This window comes from Bos javanicus, chromosome 13, assembly GCF_032452875.1.
Source record: "Bos javanicus breed banteng chromosome 13, ARS-OSU_banteng_1.0, whole genome shotgun sequence".
Lineage (NCBI taxonomy): Eukaryota > Metazoa > Chordata > Mammalia > Artiodactyla > Bovidae > Bos > Bos javanicus.
This window is the reverse complement of record NC_083880.1, coordinates 45030558-45046835: the sequence shown is the minus strand read 5'-3', so window position 1 is coordinate 45046835 and position 16278 is coordinate 45030558. Positions and strand designations below refer to the sequence as shown.

General features: G+C 48.4%; 1 long non-coding RNA gene across 1 annotated transcript; it reads left to right on the top strand.

Annotated features, from left to right (window-relative positions):
• The first annotated feature begins 2320 nt into the window (after window positions 1-2320).
• On the top strand, window positions 2321-9597 carry LOC133259272 (uncharacterized). Its single transcript, XR_009740341.1, has 4 exons — window positions 2321-3949; window positions 4640-4827; window positions 5847-6021; window positions 8277-9597. It is a non-coding gene; the product is annotated as an uncharacterized LOC133259272 (long non-coding RNA).
• The last annotated feature ends 6681 nt before the right edge of the window (window positions 9598-16278 follow it).

Sequence of the window (16278 nt, the reverse complement as noted above, 5' to 3'; positions counted from 1 at the left end):
ACCAGTGCCCTTAATCTCCTTCCCTGGCTCCTAGCCCATGCTGCAAGGGCTGATAAATCTCACATGCCCTGAAGATTATTACAGTTCCTAATAGTCTCATGACATTGGAAAGAAGTGAGGCTCAATGGCACAAAATGCATCCAACAAATGAAATCACATAAATAATTTAGGTTTCACAATCTAATTTTTATAGGGCACTTTTTTTTTGTTGCTATTGTTTATGGAGCATAATAAGGATAGTTGGCTTAGCCTGCAGTAAAGGAAAAGGCAACATTCTACAGAAAAACTTCATTGCTGTTGCTGTCTTTCACTGTTGGCAATTCTCAACCACCCAATTCCAGCCTAAGGTCACACACATGTTCATAAGTAATACCATCAGAGAGGCAAACACTCACACACACACACACACACACACACTCAGATACACAAACACAGACACACACATCTGCTCTCCATTTATTGCAAGAGGAGCGAATTTGCTCCTTTTTCTTTTTAGAAATATTTTCCTTTCATGCTGCTGTTGCTGCTAAGTCACTTTAGTCGTGTCCAACTCTTGTGTGACCCCATAGATGGCAGCCAGTGTAGGGCAAATCTTATGCACCTTTGTCTGTTTTGAAATAACTTGTGCTGACTTGTGATCATCAGGAAACATTTTTTAAGACTCCTCTGGCTCTTAACACGTGGACTGAGCTGCTTCTACGTGCCAAGGCTTCTGCTATGTGTTACAATGGGTGTTGAGAAATCACGATGCTCGTCCTGGTCCTCAAGGAGTCAGCCCTTCATGAACATGAGAGCATTTAGGTGGAAAACACAAAAGCTTCCAAATAACACCAGAGCTGATGCAAGAAAGCACAGGATTGACAAAGTGATACAGAAGAGTCTATTTGACACCAGAGGGGTAGAGCTTGGGCTAGGGTTTTGCTTTAGAGTAGCTTTCAATTAGTTCAAATAAAAATATTTGTGGTGAGCAACATGTAAAATTTCACACTGCATTTAGAGTGCAATTAGTGGACACACTATACTTAAAGGTGTGTACACAAATCTGCTGTGTGGCCACTACTGCTCACATTTGAGCTGATTGGAGGCCAGTCTGAAAACTAAAGCAGATGTTGAGGCTTCGTCCTGTTCACAGAGAGCTCAAACATCTTCTGACGCCACGTGCAGCGCTGACACTGGGTACGATCGCGGGGAATCAGCACCCTCCCTCCCCGCAGGCCCAGTGAGCTCCAATCTGTTCTAAGGATGGGAGATGGGAGAGAAGGGACAGAAGGACACGTCCACTCACTGGACACCTGCTCTTGTCCACCAGGCCAAACACCTACAGACATGTGTCTCTCACACACACATAAGGACTGAGCAAGAGTGTCCCACCCTCATTGGCAAGTGGGGGTCCTGTGGGCATCACTCTCGAGTCTGTGTTTGGTGGACAGTGGGGGGCTGGGCTGGAAGGCCCAAGGAGGTCCCCTTTCTAGGCTGGGCTCGGGGCTCCTGGGTTCCCCCCAACTGGACTGCTGTCTCCAGGAGATCAGCAGGCTTCTTGCCACAGTGCACAGGGCTCCCAGAGAGTGAATATCAATCGCCTGGGAGCTTACCCCCCAAGTCATAGCATCACTTCCACCACATCATGTTGTCAAACCAAGTAGCAAGGTGATTTGGGGGGAAGGAAAACAGACCCTACCCTGGAGGGAGGCGGGGGTCTCTGCAGACATACGCACATCCACCTCCACGCACCACCCCCTCTTCCATCACAGGCCTTGTTCAGAGGAAGGAGCTTCATTATTATTTTTTATGTTGTTTTTTTTTTAGATGAGAAGACTGAAGGTTACAGATACAAAGAGATTATTTAACTTCTTGGAGTCCTCTAAACATTCTTGAGAGTTTTTGCTAAGAGTAAGGGGCTTAGCATGAGACACGCTGGCAATTAAATGCTTCTGTGATTTACTGTCTGGGAAACGAAGGGCGATTTATTTATGGTGCCTGTAGAATAGGAATAATAATACCTATCTCACACGGCTATTTTCAGAGCTGAATGAGGTGGCGCTCAGCGTAATTGCTTTGCATGGTGCCCAGCAAGTAATCAGCACTCAGGGTGTATTACTAAGGATGTTATTTATGGATTAGAAGAGGAAATTTGAATCGTGTGGTCTTAAAGGAGGGAAAAAAAAATGTTAGCATTAAGAATTGTCAGCCGAGGTCTTTAGAGAGAGAAAGGCTTGTTGGTTAGGAAAACTTAGAACACTTGGCTACTTGGATTGTGGGAAATTGCCCTTGGGTCATTAACAGGAAGTCCAAACAGGCCGGGGGGCGGAGGGGGGGGCGGGCGGAGGGGGGCACCGCTCCTCTGAGGGTGGGCGGGGGTGGGGCGTTAGAGATGGGGGCGGGGAGGAGGGAGGGTTCAAGCATCGGTTGGGGGCCTGAGATGGGGAGGGGCCGGGGGAGGTCCCCAGTTCCTGGAGACCTAGAAACTGACCTTTAACCTGGAGCCTTTGCTATGCTCCCTCCAACCCAAACCCCCTTCATCATCCCACGCCTGGGAAGCTTGGGCTCTGGCTGTCAGTTGGACAGCCGTAAGTGAAACGACCTGCTTCGTGTGGTGGCAAGCAGCGTGACTTGGTGAAAAGAAAATAGGTTTGGTTCCCAGAGTTCTGAGTTCTAGTCCCAGGTCATCATTACTTGGCTCTCAGATTTTGAAGAAATTATGTGAAGTCTCTAAAATGAAATAACTTATATAATGAAGAGATCAGATGTCCTGTAAGTTTCCTCCCTTGGACTCTGGTCCTTCCTGACTTTATTTGGAAATTCCAAGACAGCCCAGGTGCCACGGCAGTCAAAGTTAGAGTGAGGGGATAGGGCAAGAATTAACACACAGCATGAAGGGCTATTGCCAAGCCAAGGGGAAGAACAGAACATTTCAACAGATATTGGAAAAAACTGTCAACAGTTACCATGAGAGTAAATTAGTGAAAGAACTGCAATGGCCAACCAACCGACGGAAACATGTTTAACCTCAATAATGATCAAAGATACTGAAATTTAAAGGAAGATAAGATGTCAATGTGCACTGATTAAGCTGGAAAATATGTTCTAAATGCTAACATTATGTGTTCTACCACACTGTTGGCCTTACAGCACCAATGGCTTTTGGGAGGTCACTTTGGCAATGTTTACCAAGAGCACGGAGAATTTATCTTGGACCCAATAATCTCACCTTTTAGAAACTGTTTGCATTTATTTAAGGATAGTTCATAATAATTCCAATCTGAAAGCTACTTAGACATTCATAGAAAGGGTAGATCTAAATACACTATGATACATATGCTGATCACCAATACAGCCATTAAAATATGTAATTTTAGAAGTATTTTCCACTATGGGAAAAAGTTTGCTGTGTAGTGTTGAATGCAAAGAAAGAAGACATCTGAATTGCAAACTCAGTGTCATCTTAACTATGGAAAAACACAAACAGGTACTCGTATGAAGATACTGAGAAAAATAGACACCTTGATTTTGAGAATGCGTGTCTGCATGCCAAATGACTCAGCTGTGTCCAACTCTTTGTGACCCCATGGACTGTAGCCCTCCAGGCTCCTTTGTCCATGGGATTCTCCAGGCAGGAATACTGGAGTGGGTTGCCATAATCTTGAGAGTACGTATTTCAAGAGTGATTGGATAGGGCTTCCCTGGTGGTCCAGTGGTTGAGAATCCACCTGCCAATGTAGGGGACATGGGTTTGATCCCTGTCCAGGAAGATTGCACGTGCCATAGAGCAACTAAGCCCGGGAGCTACAACTACTGAAGCCCACATGCCTAGAGTCCGTGTTTCACAACAAGAGAATCCACTGCAAAGAGAAGCCCGTGCACTGCTATTAGAGAGCAGCTCTCGCTTGCTTCAACTGGAGAAAGCTGTGCGAGCAGTGACCAAGACACCGGCACAGCCAAAGGAGAAAAGGTGATTGGATAGCTGGCACTTTTTATTTCATGCTTCCTTTCGTTCTGAGTGTTCAAAACTTTAGTAAACTCGAAAACACTGTGATTTTTAAAAAGCAGGAAAATGCAGCAACAACCATAGTGTCCCCTTCAGACACACTCCAGAACCCAGAGCTCACCGGGCACTCCAGTGAGCATCTTCTGCTTGGTCACTGGGCAGGGCTCCCGTCAGGTTGGGCCCTCTGCAGCTCAGAGGTCATGCTCAGAACCCAGTGGCCACAGATCTTTAAACCTGGGACTGTAGGTGGCTGCCTGAGGTAGTGGGCAGCCCCTCCACCCCTCCCCTGCCTTCTTCTCCCCCCGAGCCCCAGGGTGCTCTCCCCTGGGTCACAGGGCTGCACCAGCACCAAGTCTGGTGGAATTTCCTGTCCTGTCTCCTCTCCTCATGGTCCCTCTGCATGGTCCCTGCTCCTTCGCACCACCCACCCTCCGCATGGAGACTCGCCCCCTGGTTTCAATGGATTCTCCCTATGGGCTGGGCCGTCCAGGCTCTATTCTGAGACTCAGGTGGCCCTGGCCTGGCATCTGAGGGATGCCACCTAAAACTTCCGTTTGGCCGCTTCCTCGTTTACCCACAGCACACCCCTGCCCTGAACAGCACAGCACACTGTGCATCACCTGCCTGCTTGATGACTTTGGTTTTCTGTTTCAGACTCAGACAATCTCTCCTTCATCCAAGAGGGCTGGCCTCCGAACCCCCAACTCCACAGCTGCCAGCTGCTCGAGCCAGAAACCCTGGAGCAGAGGGAACACGAGGAGGGGTGGATCGCAGCCCCAGATGCATGTGCTGAAGCTTAAACCCTGAGCAGGAAATGAGAGTGCAAGTGTGCCCAGAGACAGGTAACTACGTGGGGGTTAAGGCAAGAGGTGGTCACTGCAGAGGGGGCCCTAACCCCGGAGGACTGGGGTCCTTACAAGAGGGGGCATCGACACCTGGAGGATGGCCACGTGAGGACCCAGGGAGAGGATGGTGTCTGTGCACCAGGAGAGGGGCCTTGATCACAGGCTTCCCACCTGCAGAGCTGAAGACAGGCAGCATCTGCTGTTCCAGGTCCCAGTCTGGGCGCTTTGTTACAGCAGCCTGAGCTGACTAATACAGCCTCATGTTTAAAAACAACTAAAGATTCCAAGATGACACAGTGGAGCCTGAAGCTAAGCACAGGCCCTTCTGCACACATGCTCCCTGCCCAGAAGGCCAGCCCCCTCCGGGGTCAGCTCAACTGTTTCCTTTCTCACCCATGTCCAGCCGCCCCCAACTCATCCCACAGTCTTCAGACTCACCATGGTTAGTGAGTGAGTCTCAAGGCCATGGCCGTTCCTGAGCATGAACACGTGTTCCTGGGGTCTTTGGGTTCCAGAGTTCCGAAGGCTTTCCTAGACCCCAGGATGGTCTTTCCCACAGCTGTGCAAGCCTCGCCTCCTGTTTCCACCCTCTGCCTCCTCCAAGAGCCAGAACTCCTGACTCAATGCCGATGGAGACAGTTCTGCTGCTGGGAGTCATCGTCTAGGCAGAAGACAGGGCAGCTGGTGCCCCTGGGGGCCCTGCATCTGAAGTCCTGATTCTCTGTCTTCTTCCCTTAGAGTAAAATGGCTCTTAAGTGACCACTTAGGTGGCCACTGGAACAGTCAGCAAACAAAGCACCAGAGACCATAGATTTAATCCCAGAGTTGTTATTGTGGGCAAATGACTTCATTTTTTAAAACAGTTTTTTCCTTTTCTAAAACAAGAACAGAGTAAAATCCCATTTTTCCTTTGATGAAATGTCACAAGGAATGAATGAATTCAAGTTATTACAAGGCAACTTGGAAGTTTCCATACCCAACAATGCAAACTATTCTGACTTTTCTTGATAATACAGAGAATGGCAGGTCTGTGCAGCATGTGGTGAGGAAGGCCGATCTGAGAGTCCAACCCCCACGGTCACATCCTGGCCTCTTCACTACCGGCGGTGCAGCCACAAACAAGCTGATTCCATTCCCCAAGGACCCCTGGCTCTAAGGGCCCGGTGCCCATCTCATGGGGCCATCGGGAGGGTAAGAGTCAGTGCGTGCTGTGCTCTGAACAGTGTCTGGGGAACAGGTGTGCTTCAGGGGTGGTGGCGAAGGGGCCCTGCCCTACCTCCAAGGAAAGACAAGGCCCTTGTCCTCCTCAGAGCTGCACCCTGACCCTCTGGAAAACCTGGGGGCCTGTCCTCCACCTTCCCCGGGTGGGTGTCTTTTCCTGAGTGCAGCATCCATTTTTAAGGGCCTTGTCTGAACCTGGGAGATGCGTGGGCCTCGCCTTCCACTCATGATGAGCTCATGTAAAGGAGAAGAGTACCCTGGACAGGGCTTCCTTGGTGGCTCAGCAGTAAAGAATTTGCCTGCAATGCAGAAGATGTGGGTTTAATCTCTGTGTTGGGAAGATCCCCTGGAGAAGGAAATGGCAACCCACTCCAGTATTCTTGCCTGGGAAAGCCCATGGAAAGAGGAGCCTGGCTGGCTTCAATCCATGGTGTCTCAAAGAGTCGGACATGATGGAAGTGACTAAGTAGCAGCAGAAGATCCTAGATGACAGTGGAGCCCGCCATCAGGATGCGGCTAACCCAGAAAGTCCCAGTCCCACAAACAGAACACAGATCGTTCTCACAGTTCTCACAGATCAGTGAGGTTTGTGTAACCTTAGCAACACATGGAAGTCTGTTCCTTTCATGGTGAGTTCCTCACTGAAGAATCTGAAAGAACTGACCGAGAAAATCCCTTCCTCATCCTCAGATGCCTTGGGGATGTGGGGACGTGTGACAGCTCCCTGGTGGGTGTGCAGGAAAGGACCCAGCTGAGAAAAGCAGAGCAAGAAAGGAAGTACACTCCCCCTTCCCCCAACCCGCATAGACTTGAGAATCAGAGAGGCCGGAGCTGAGCTGCCTCTGAGGCCCAAGTGCAGCTGAGACGTGGTCATTCATGCCCCAGGGGGAGGTGGGAGGCTGGAAAGTCCAGACCTATGTGGGGTTGGCTCCTGCCTCGAAAGCCCTCAGCCATTGTGGACAAGGGGCATGTATAAACTTCCGCCCTCCACCTCCAGCACAAACTCGCCCATGGTCTCCGAGCACGGAGCCGGAGCCCCCAACATTCTCGTTCATTTCAAATAAATCAAGTTGATGAAAACACAACTCAAATACCATGAAGTGCACTCATTGAAAGCACACAATCCAGTGGGTGCTGGTGAATTCAGAGGTGTGCGTTACACTCACTTCGAACAGAAATCCTGGATACTTTAACTACCAGCTCTCTCCTTACCTCCTCCTTCTGGGGACCATTTCACAACAGATCTGCATATCAAAACATCAAGTGGTTCACCTTAAAAATATGCAATTCCTCTGTCAGTTATATCCTGATATAGCTGATAAGAAAGGACAGATGTCAATGTTCTTCAGCCCCACCTTCTTCCAGCACGGAGGCAGCTCTGAGGCCAACTGCCAGGCTGGAACCCAAGTTCTGGATGTGGGGGTGCTCCAGTTGGACTTGTGAAGAAAACTGCTTACACAGTGACAATAACCTCCATTTCCATTACGCACTTGTCTTACGTGGATGTGAACGCCGTCCATGTGACTGAATGAAAGCTGAGGGCATTTAAAAGGGTGGCTTCACAAGCCAAAGTGAACCTGAAACCCGCAAGCCTGCTGCTGGTGACTAAGGAGAAGAACTCCAGCAGGAAGCAGAGTGGAGGGCACTGGGTTCTGGAGAGAGGATGGGAGGGAGGAGGGTAACTGTGTGCATTTCCCCTTCGTGGTAGGAAGGAAGGGAGGAGAGGCCAGAACGTGCTTCGCTCTAGACGCTCAGGCAGCCTGGCCAGGAAGGATGGTCCCTGGAGCTCAGCTCACCTTCCTGACCCAGAAAGGGGGACAGGACGAGGGCAGACAGGAAGCCCACGGTGGGGCAGGCAGGGAGAAACACGTTTCTGGGGCACCAATTGAACAAAGGCTCACAAGTCCACACACAGGGACGCCTCTGTCCTCATGCTAACCTGCTAAGTAAGCAGGTGAGGAGACTAAGGGCCGGAGGGGTTGACTGATCCACGAGACGCAGTGAAAGCCCTGCTGGGTCCGGGCTTCGGATGGGACATCAGTCCCACTGAAAGTGACTGCTAGTCACTCAGTCATGTCTGACTCTTTGCGGCCCCTTGGACTGTAGCCCACCAGGCTCTTCTGTCCATGGGATTCTCCGGGCAAAAACAGTGGAGTGGGTAGTCATGCTCTTTTCCAGGGGATCTTCTCGACCCACGGATTGAACCCTGGTCTCTTGCATTGCAGGTAGATTCTTGACTGCTGAGCTACCAGTCTCACCAGCTTGCCGCCAAGACAGACATTTCAACTATGATGCCATTTTTGCCTTTTTTCTCCAGGAAGCCCCTATTCAATGCAACTATATTCCTGATAAAGCATTAAACCATAATCTAAAAAAGAAAAGCAGAGCCTAAGGCTGGAAGTCACTTTAAACCCTACCCAACCATATTACATGGTAGCTTAGCTGGTAAAGAATCCACCTGCAGTCTGTGGGTTGGGAGGAGCCCCTGAAGGGAACAGCTACCTACTCCAGTATTCTGGCCTGGAGAATTCCATGGACTGTATAATCCATAGGGTTGCAGAGAGTCAGATGTGACTGAGCGACTTTCACTTTCAACCACATTATTACCCCCTGTTCTCAGCATATGAGTTCAGTCTTTAGGGTTCACCGTCTCCCTCTTCAGGAGGGAGAGGGTAAATGCTGTCTCTCACTGGTTGGGCCGTGTGCAGGGAGGGCTGGAGCTGAGTTTAATCCCCCAGAGGCATACCCTGCGTGAAGTGAGAGAATTACGTGATCACCACCATCATCAAACAGGACAAATATTGATTATTGTGATGATGATATATGTTGTTCAAAATGCTTTCTGTCTTTTTTTCCTCCATGGGTGGGAAAGAAGCAGGAAGAATTTTCACTATGTAAAGGCAAACAGAAAACACAGCGTTTTGACACAGAAACGGACTCTCAGTTCAGTTCAGCCGCTCAGTCATGTCCGACTCTTTGCGACCCCACGGACTGCTGCACGCCAGGCTTCCCTGTCTGTCACCAACTCCCAGAGCTTACTTAGACTCATGTCCATTGAGTCAGTGATGCCATCCAACCATCTCATCCTCTGTTGTCCCCTTCTCCTCCCACTTTCAATCTTTCCCAGCATCAGGGTCTAAACAGACTCTACAATATGCCAACAACACGGTGTAGCAATAATTAAAAGTTAGCACTTGATTAAAGTGCCTGACAGTAAACAGCCATCACACAAGCTCCAGGGTGGGAGCGGTCGCAGAAGGGGCGGCAGGCAGGGCCGCCATGCAGGGCCACACGGGGGAGCCCCGGGCTGGTCTGCAGGCAGAGGACGGGAGGAGGGGAGCTACAGCCGCAGGCTTTCCTGGGGTTTCTGGAAGGCAGGCAGGGAAACAGTGGAGGGCTGGCCAGCTTGGATAATCTGGGGTCTCTGGGCTACAGGCATGGTCCCTGGTTGCCGGGCCCCTGGCCAGGATGATGCAGGCAGAGGAAGGCTGTCCCCTTACCCCCAGGTACATGGGCAGGGAAAGGAAGTCTGGGTGCCTCATCGGCATTTCAGGCTTCTCCCGCTGGGCCCTGGGCATCTCTGAGAACTAAGTCATCCCAGGAGTGCTGTCTCCCAGCCAGGGAGCTTCTATAGGATATCAGAAGATCCCAGAACACAGAAAATGAAAAATACAGTCAATACATCCCCTCCTTGAAATCAGAATGCCACTCCCCCAGACAGCAGAAGTGAGGGCAGGACAGAAGTTTGTTGAGATGCCTTCCTCTAAAGAAGATCTGAGGGGCTCCAATGCTGTAACTATCAGACCGCAAGTAGAAAAAGGGCCCTCTTATTTCCTGGGTCCTGAGTGAGGCGCAGCTTCCCCCAGTTTAGGGAAACCTCAGGGCCTGTGTGTGCATCTGGGAACCGCTGAGTTCCAGGAGGAATCGGCCAAGCAGACCCACGTTTCCACCCCTCTGGCAGGAAAACGGGGTTCACTCTGTGAGCTCCACCTGCTCCCCATCACAGTTCTGGGATTAGGGGTGGTTCTGCTTCTTGCCATTGCCGCATGGAGACAGTGGAGGCAGAACAAAATTTGGAGGAAAGGAGCACTGAGGGCCTCTGGGCACTGATGCTGCTGACGTGCTGCCAGCCTGGTCCACAGAGGAGGAAGCCACGACCAAGGTATTCACTCCACCCACAGCAGAGGGGGCTTGGCTGTGGGGCGCTTCACCTCCCCACAATGTGCAGGGGACATGCGAGCTGGCTGCAGTGCGCTCAGCATAGGCCAGGTGCCCTGTGGGCGCCTTGTCATCAGCTCTCTCAGAGCACCCTGAGGCCAGCATCACCACATCCTCACTTCACAGAGGAGGGGGCTGGGCCAGGGGTCCAGACCTGCTCCAGGCTGCGGCAGATGTGGGGGTCCCAGCTGTGCGGCCAGTACAGCACAGGCCGATCTGTCACGAACTCTGAGCTGACCATCAGGGGTCTGAGTCCCACCTGCCCACTCTCCTCTCTCCCTCCGAGCATCTTCACTTGCAATTTCCATGACTTCTTGCCCCTGGAAGTTCGGGAACAGTAAGGCAGGTCTCCCTGGGCCACACTCGAGAGCTCAAGTGATCTTGTAAAGACAACTAGAAGTATTTTCACAATGAGAACAGGATCATGTAATTTGGATGCTATTAAATTAATAAAACTCTAGGAGCTGGCCAGTGACAATCTAATTAAACATGTAGCATGAACATAGTTCAATTATGTGACAAGGTGGGCTGACTTCAGACAAGATGAGTTTTGGACAGACATCAGCTGGCTGATCACCTGCCACCAGGTCACATCAGTTCAGTCGCTCAGTTGCGTCCGACTTTTTGCAACCCCATGGACTGCAGCATGCCAGGCCTCCCTGTCCATCACCAACTCCTGGAGCTTGCTCAAACTCATGTCCATCGTGTCAGGGATGTCATCCAACCATCTCATCCTCTGTTGTCCCCTTCTCCTCCTGCCTTCAATCTTTCATAGCATCAGGGTCTTTTCCAATGAGTCAAGTCTTCCCATCAGGTGGCCAAAGTATTGGAGCTTCAGCTTCAGTATCAGTCCTTCCAATGAATATTCAGGACTGATTTCCTTTAGGATTGACTGTGATCTGAATGGGGATTAAACATCTCATCACACAGGATCTGATCCTCTCCCAGCACCACAGCAAGATCTCTTGTGGGTGCAGGTCAGCGCACTCTGCTGCAGAAATTACTGATTAAGCTACGATCTGGAGTGCCTGCCTGTCTTGGACGCACCTAGTCAGGCTCCTGAGAGCATCCGGGAAGTCAGATCGCAGCTCCGGGAGGCAATCTGGAGATGCTGCACATGCTTGAAGGTGCTGGGCTTGCAGGAGTGCTCCCCAGAGAAGCGCTCACCCGCACACGCACACGATGTGTATGAGGACACCGGCTGCAGCCTTTCTTGTCCTGGAGAGAAGCTGGAATAACCTTAGGTGTCCATGGGCAAGAGGATGGATCCTCACAGTTTGGTGATTCACTCAGTGGAGTTTTCTCAGTTGTTAAAATGAGCCATTTAGAACTAAAACATCAAAATAGATACATCACAGAAAATACTGGATAAGAAATCTTCTTATACAATGTAGAATGACACAGTATCATGCCATATATATAAATTTTAATACGTTATTTGTGAATATGTACCCTCACCTAATGCAAAATCATCAAAACAGTGTTGGGGCTAATTAAACACCAAGACAGTGATAAGCATTATCTTTCAGAAAGGATCAGACAGAAAGAATTGGAAAAGCATATAAACTGTAATTATAGTGATCAATCTCTTTAAAATAATAAGAACTGAGGTAATGATGCAAAATACTGTTTTCAATGATGCGACGTTATGAGTCTTCATCTTATTGTTCTCTATATTTTTTGCGAGGCTTGAAACAGTTCATAACATAGAAGGAGCTTCCTGTGAGCTAAGCATTAGTAAGATGAAGAAGTGGCAGGCAGCCAACAAGAGGGGCTCACACAGCACCCGACCAGCCGTGGTCTCCCACAGCAAAGGTGGCCAGTGACTGAACAGGACTCATCTTTGATATAAGCAGACTTTATATGACAGCCCTTCTCCTGAGCAAAATCTATTCCCAAATAACTGACTTTCCCCAATTTCTCTCTTCATAAATATGACACACATGGCAACTAGCATCCCAAAGAAAGTTCTGGGGAGCAGCATAGAAGTACAAAATGAGAGTGGGCTGGAGGAATGTCTGCCAGGGGTGCCTGGGTGCAGACCTTGCATTTCGCTGCTCATTTAGAATCCGTGTGGCTGGCTGTACAAGAAAGGAGAAATCGCAGGTGGTTCTGGGTTCCTGCCAGGTTTCTGATGGACTGAAGTCTTGGTCTGAAGATGTCACCTTCCACAGCAGGTGGACAGGCAGTTCAGCTGCTTTGATGTTTCCTGCTCAGGTTATTTTTTTCCCCTGGCTATTTTAAAAATGCTTGGAAGTCAACTTTTTCGATCCCTTTGCACTGAGATAAATTTGGCAAAAGTCAGAGAAACAGTCAGTAGCCAAACAAATGGGAAGAGTTTGAGTCACCGACCCTAAGCACCCAGTGGGTAGGAGCGAGGCTGTCAGCTGTTCCTTCAAAAGTTCAGGAAACGGACTTTGATGCTAATTAGCACAACTCCCAGGCCCCCAGAGCTCCTGCAGGGACAGGTTTGTTCGTGGTAAAGAGAATCATTCAGATTACCTTCCTGATGCTCCCCAGTCCTGTCTAGGGTGTTCGGATACTCCTCTAACACAGAACACTCATTACGTGGGCAATGGACGTTATCGCTGATCTTTAGAGACAGACCTGCTCTCCAAAACAGATGGAGGTCCTGACTTTGTGAGGTCAACTGTACACAGAGGGCTACGGTGACACCAGCAGTTCTTCTTAGGTAACACTCTTTAACGAGTTATGTAGCAAACACGCCAGGTTCTCACATTGCATCTCGTTGGCCCGTCTGTGATTCTGAGTCCACTGTGGTACCCTGGTCAAACAAGCTCCCCTGCGGTGACAGTGTCCCACCTGAGCATGGGCTGCAGGCCTTTCCTCTTTGCTTCAGCATCTTCTCCAGCATCCTGGGGGCTCAGCAGTCCCATGCCATTGCAGACCAGACAGCAGAGGGACTCACTTCCTCACCTAGTGGTGGATAAATGCCTCTCATGTCGGGAAGGTTCTGGGAGCCGTGCTGCACTAAGGTGCGTTTTGTTTAGATTTTGCCTGGTTGAGTCCTGCCTAACTATGACTCTGTACCTTGATGCTTTTGTCAGTTTTGAAAAATTTTCAGAAAGTTTTCTCTCCCCTTCTCTTGTCTTTCTTACTGCAACTTGACTTGCACTCTTGCCTCTTTGCGCTGCACTCTGCATGTTTTTTTTCCTGATCTGTCTGCCAGCTCACTAATTTTCTTTCACCTCTCCTCAGAGGCTGTTAAACTCTCTAGTTCAGTTCTTAACTGTAGCTATTGTGCCCTGTTTTTGTTGTTCTAAATCTCCCTTTGGTTCTTTCTTGATACTTTCTGGTTCTTTTTTCTTATGGTTCCTTACACATATTAATCATATCTGATAATGCCTTCACCTGAAACCTCTTTTTCTTTTGCCCATTGTCTTAACATTGGCTTTTTGTTATGTGTCCTATTAATTTTAATTGAGTGCTAGAAATTGTATGTAAAAAATTAAATCTAATCTGATGCCCAAGATGATGCTTTATTTCTCTAAAAAGAACGGACCTCGCTGTTCCTCCTGGGGTCTCTCCTCAGTGTGCAAAGGGCCCCCTTCTCACTGTGTCGTCACATGGTTTTTTTTCCATGCATGTGCACTCCTGAGGTCTCTCTGTGTCCAAATTTCCATACTTCTAAAGACACCATGTTGGATTAGGACCGGTTTAACCTCCTCTTTCAAGACCCTGTCCCCAAATACAGTCACATCCTGAGGTCCAGGAAGTTATGGTTTCAACACAATTTTTCAATACATAATTTTGTTGGGAAGGGAGACACACAATTCAGTAAGGGAGAAGTTTCTTAGTTGAAATGCAAAGGAATTTTAATCTTATCACCCTTAAGTCATTCAATTACATTAATAAAACAACTTGTGTTTGTATGTACAGCATGTGTATGCAAAAGCCAAAAATACTGTTTAAAGGAAAAAATCATTATAATCTCTGTGTATATAAACTCTCAGATTTTCCGTATTCATACACATTCCATCTATGTAAAAACATATTTCAATTACATTTTTGGCAAGATTGACAAATTTGCATAGAGAAAATGAATTCCTTTGAGGCAGTCTAATTAATTTCTAAACATTGTATAGCATTAAATAAAAATGTTTGTTTTTCTATTTGCTAGTATCTTTTTTTCCATGTAAATGTTTATTAAAGTTTGATTCGTTGATCAATTTTTGTCCATATCAAGTTTTACTGATTAGAGCTTCTGTGTCTCCAATGTCTGTGTAAACATGATTTTTGAGGAGTTAGTTGTATTTTCCTTTAAGTAAACTACAGAATTTTAATTTTTTTGGAATTTCATCTGCCTGTTTTCAATTAACAAAAACCTTGGCACATACAATTCTTACTATTGCCATTTTTCTATGTGTTTATTTTATTCAACAACCATAAAGGGCTGAGAATAAATAAATGAGTGTTTTATTAATTTCTCAAATGATCCAGGAAAGTAGGAAAACCTGGTAAGCATCTTTCTCACTTTTCCAATGGTTAGTGAGTGACTTTGAAATGTGCAGAAACAACAGTATTTCCATGTTTTCCAAGGTCTCGTTGTCTCCATGTCCAATTTCACTGGCGCCTGGAACCACATTCTCACAGAGGAACTTGACACCCTCTGAAGTGAGCCCCATGCATTTCTGGCTGGTCAGACATGCACCCATCAGCAGTCCCGGCCAGCTGCTTCAGGGCACCTGCTGTTTCTTTACTGTTTATGGCAAGCTCTTTCACTAGGAAGTGCCCTGCCAGCACGACCAACTCACGCTGGGCATCTCTTCCCTGAAAGGCCGTAGACAAGTGGACACCTGCCTTCCTGACATGGTGGTGTCTCCCTTGCCCCGGGAGACCAAGGATTTCCAGCATGGACAGAAGGGAATGAAAGGGAAGCAGGCAGGTTTAGGTGAAGCACCCCACCTCGAGGTAACTTGAAGCGGTCTGGAAGCTTAGGTCAAGCCAGCAGAAGTCATGATTGTTACATCACCCTCACTAGCATCCAGAGGCTGAGGAGGCCTGGATAATCTGCAGGGTTGACCGTGCTTGTAGAAACAGCTTTCTGAGTCTCCGCATGGAGCCCCAACCCTCACAGGGTGGCAGTTGGCATGAATAGAGACCCAGCTGACATTGGCGAGGCCCTGCCTTACTGACGCAGGAGGTTTGGTTCCAGCATAGCTGCTCATTCCCTGGCTCCTTGTCTGTGGGGTGAGCTCCTCCTAGCAGCCCGCCGAGCCCTTCATGTTGCTGGGCTTCTGGATGGCCTGGCCACCCAGCCTGCTAACGAACCCCCAGACTCATCTGAGTTTTAACCAAGGGTTAACTTCAACTCAAGCTTTGCTACCTGCTCAAGCAATGACCCCTGGAAAAGGAAATGGCAACCCACTCTAGCCTCTTGCCTGGAGAATTCCTCAGACAGGGGAGCCTGCCGGGCTGCAGTCCATGGGGTTGCAAAGAGTCTGACAGGACTGAAAACTGAAATTCCACTCTAGGTGTGAACACAAAAAAGAAGTTTGAGGTGTCAGAAGATATTCTGTGATTGTTCTGGCTTGTTTAGACATGGTTAAACCGCTAAATTGATAGATTCTCAACTTTACGACTAAGTGTCAAACCCAATCATGACAAATGTTGGCATCCTTGGTAAACAATTTTTCTTATTTTGACACCAGTTTTTATTTTAAGGAAAAGAAAGTCACTGCAGAATATGACAGTTTGATTATGGGTGACAAGAAGGAAAAAAGAGACCACAGAGAGATTGGATTGCAGAGTTTAGGTTGGCATAGGCGCAATTTTCAGTGGCAAATGTTGAAACTTCCTGTTTGTCCTGTTTTACGTTGAGGACTAGTATCAAATACTGGACTGGACTCGAACAACTCAGAACACACAAGGCTCATGGAGTCAGACGTTTATAAGGAGTGTTTTTCTACCCCTTTGAGAATGTGATACGTGACCAGGGCCTCCAAGGCTTCCATCTTTTTGCAGGAAGGGTGACAACCCCGATAGCCT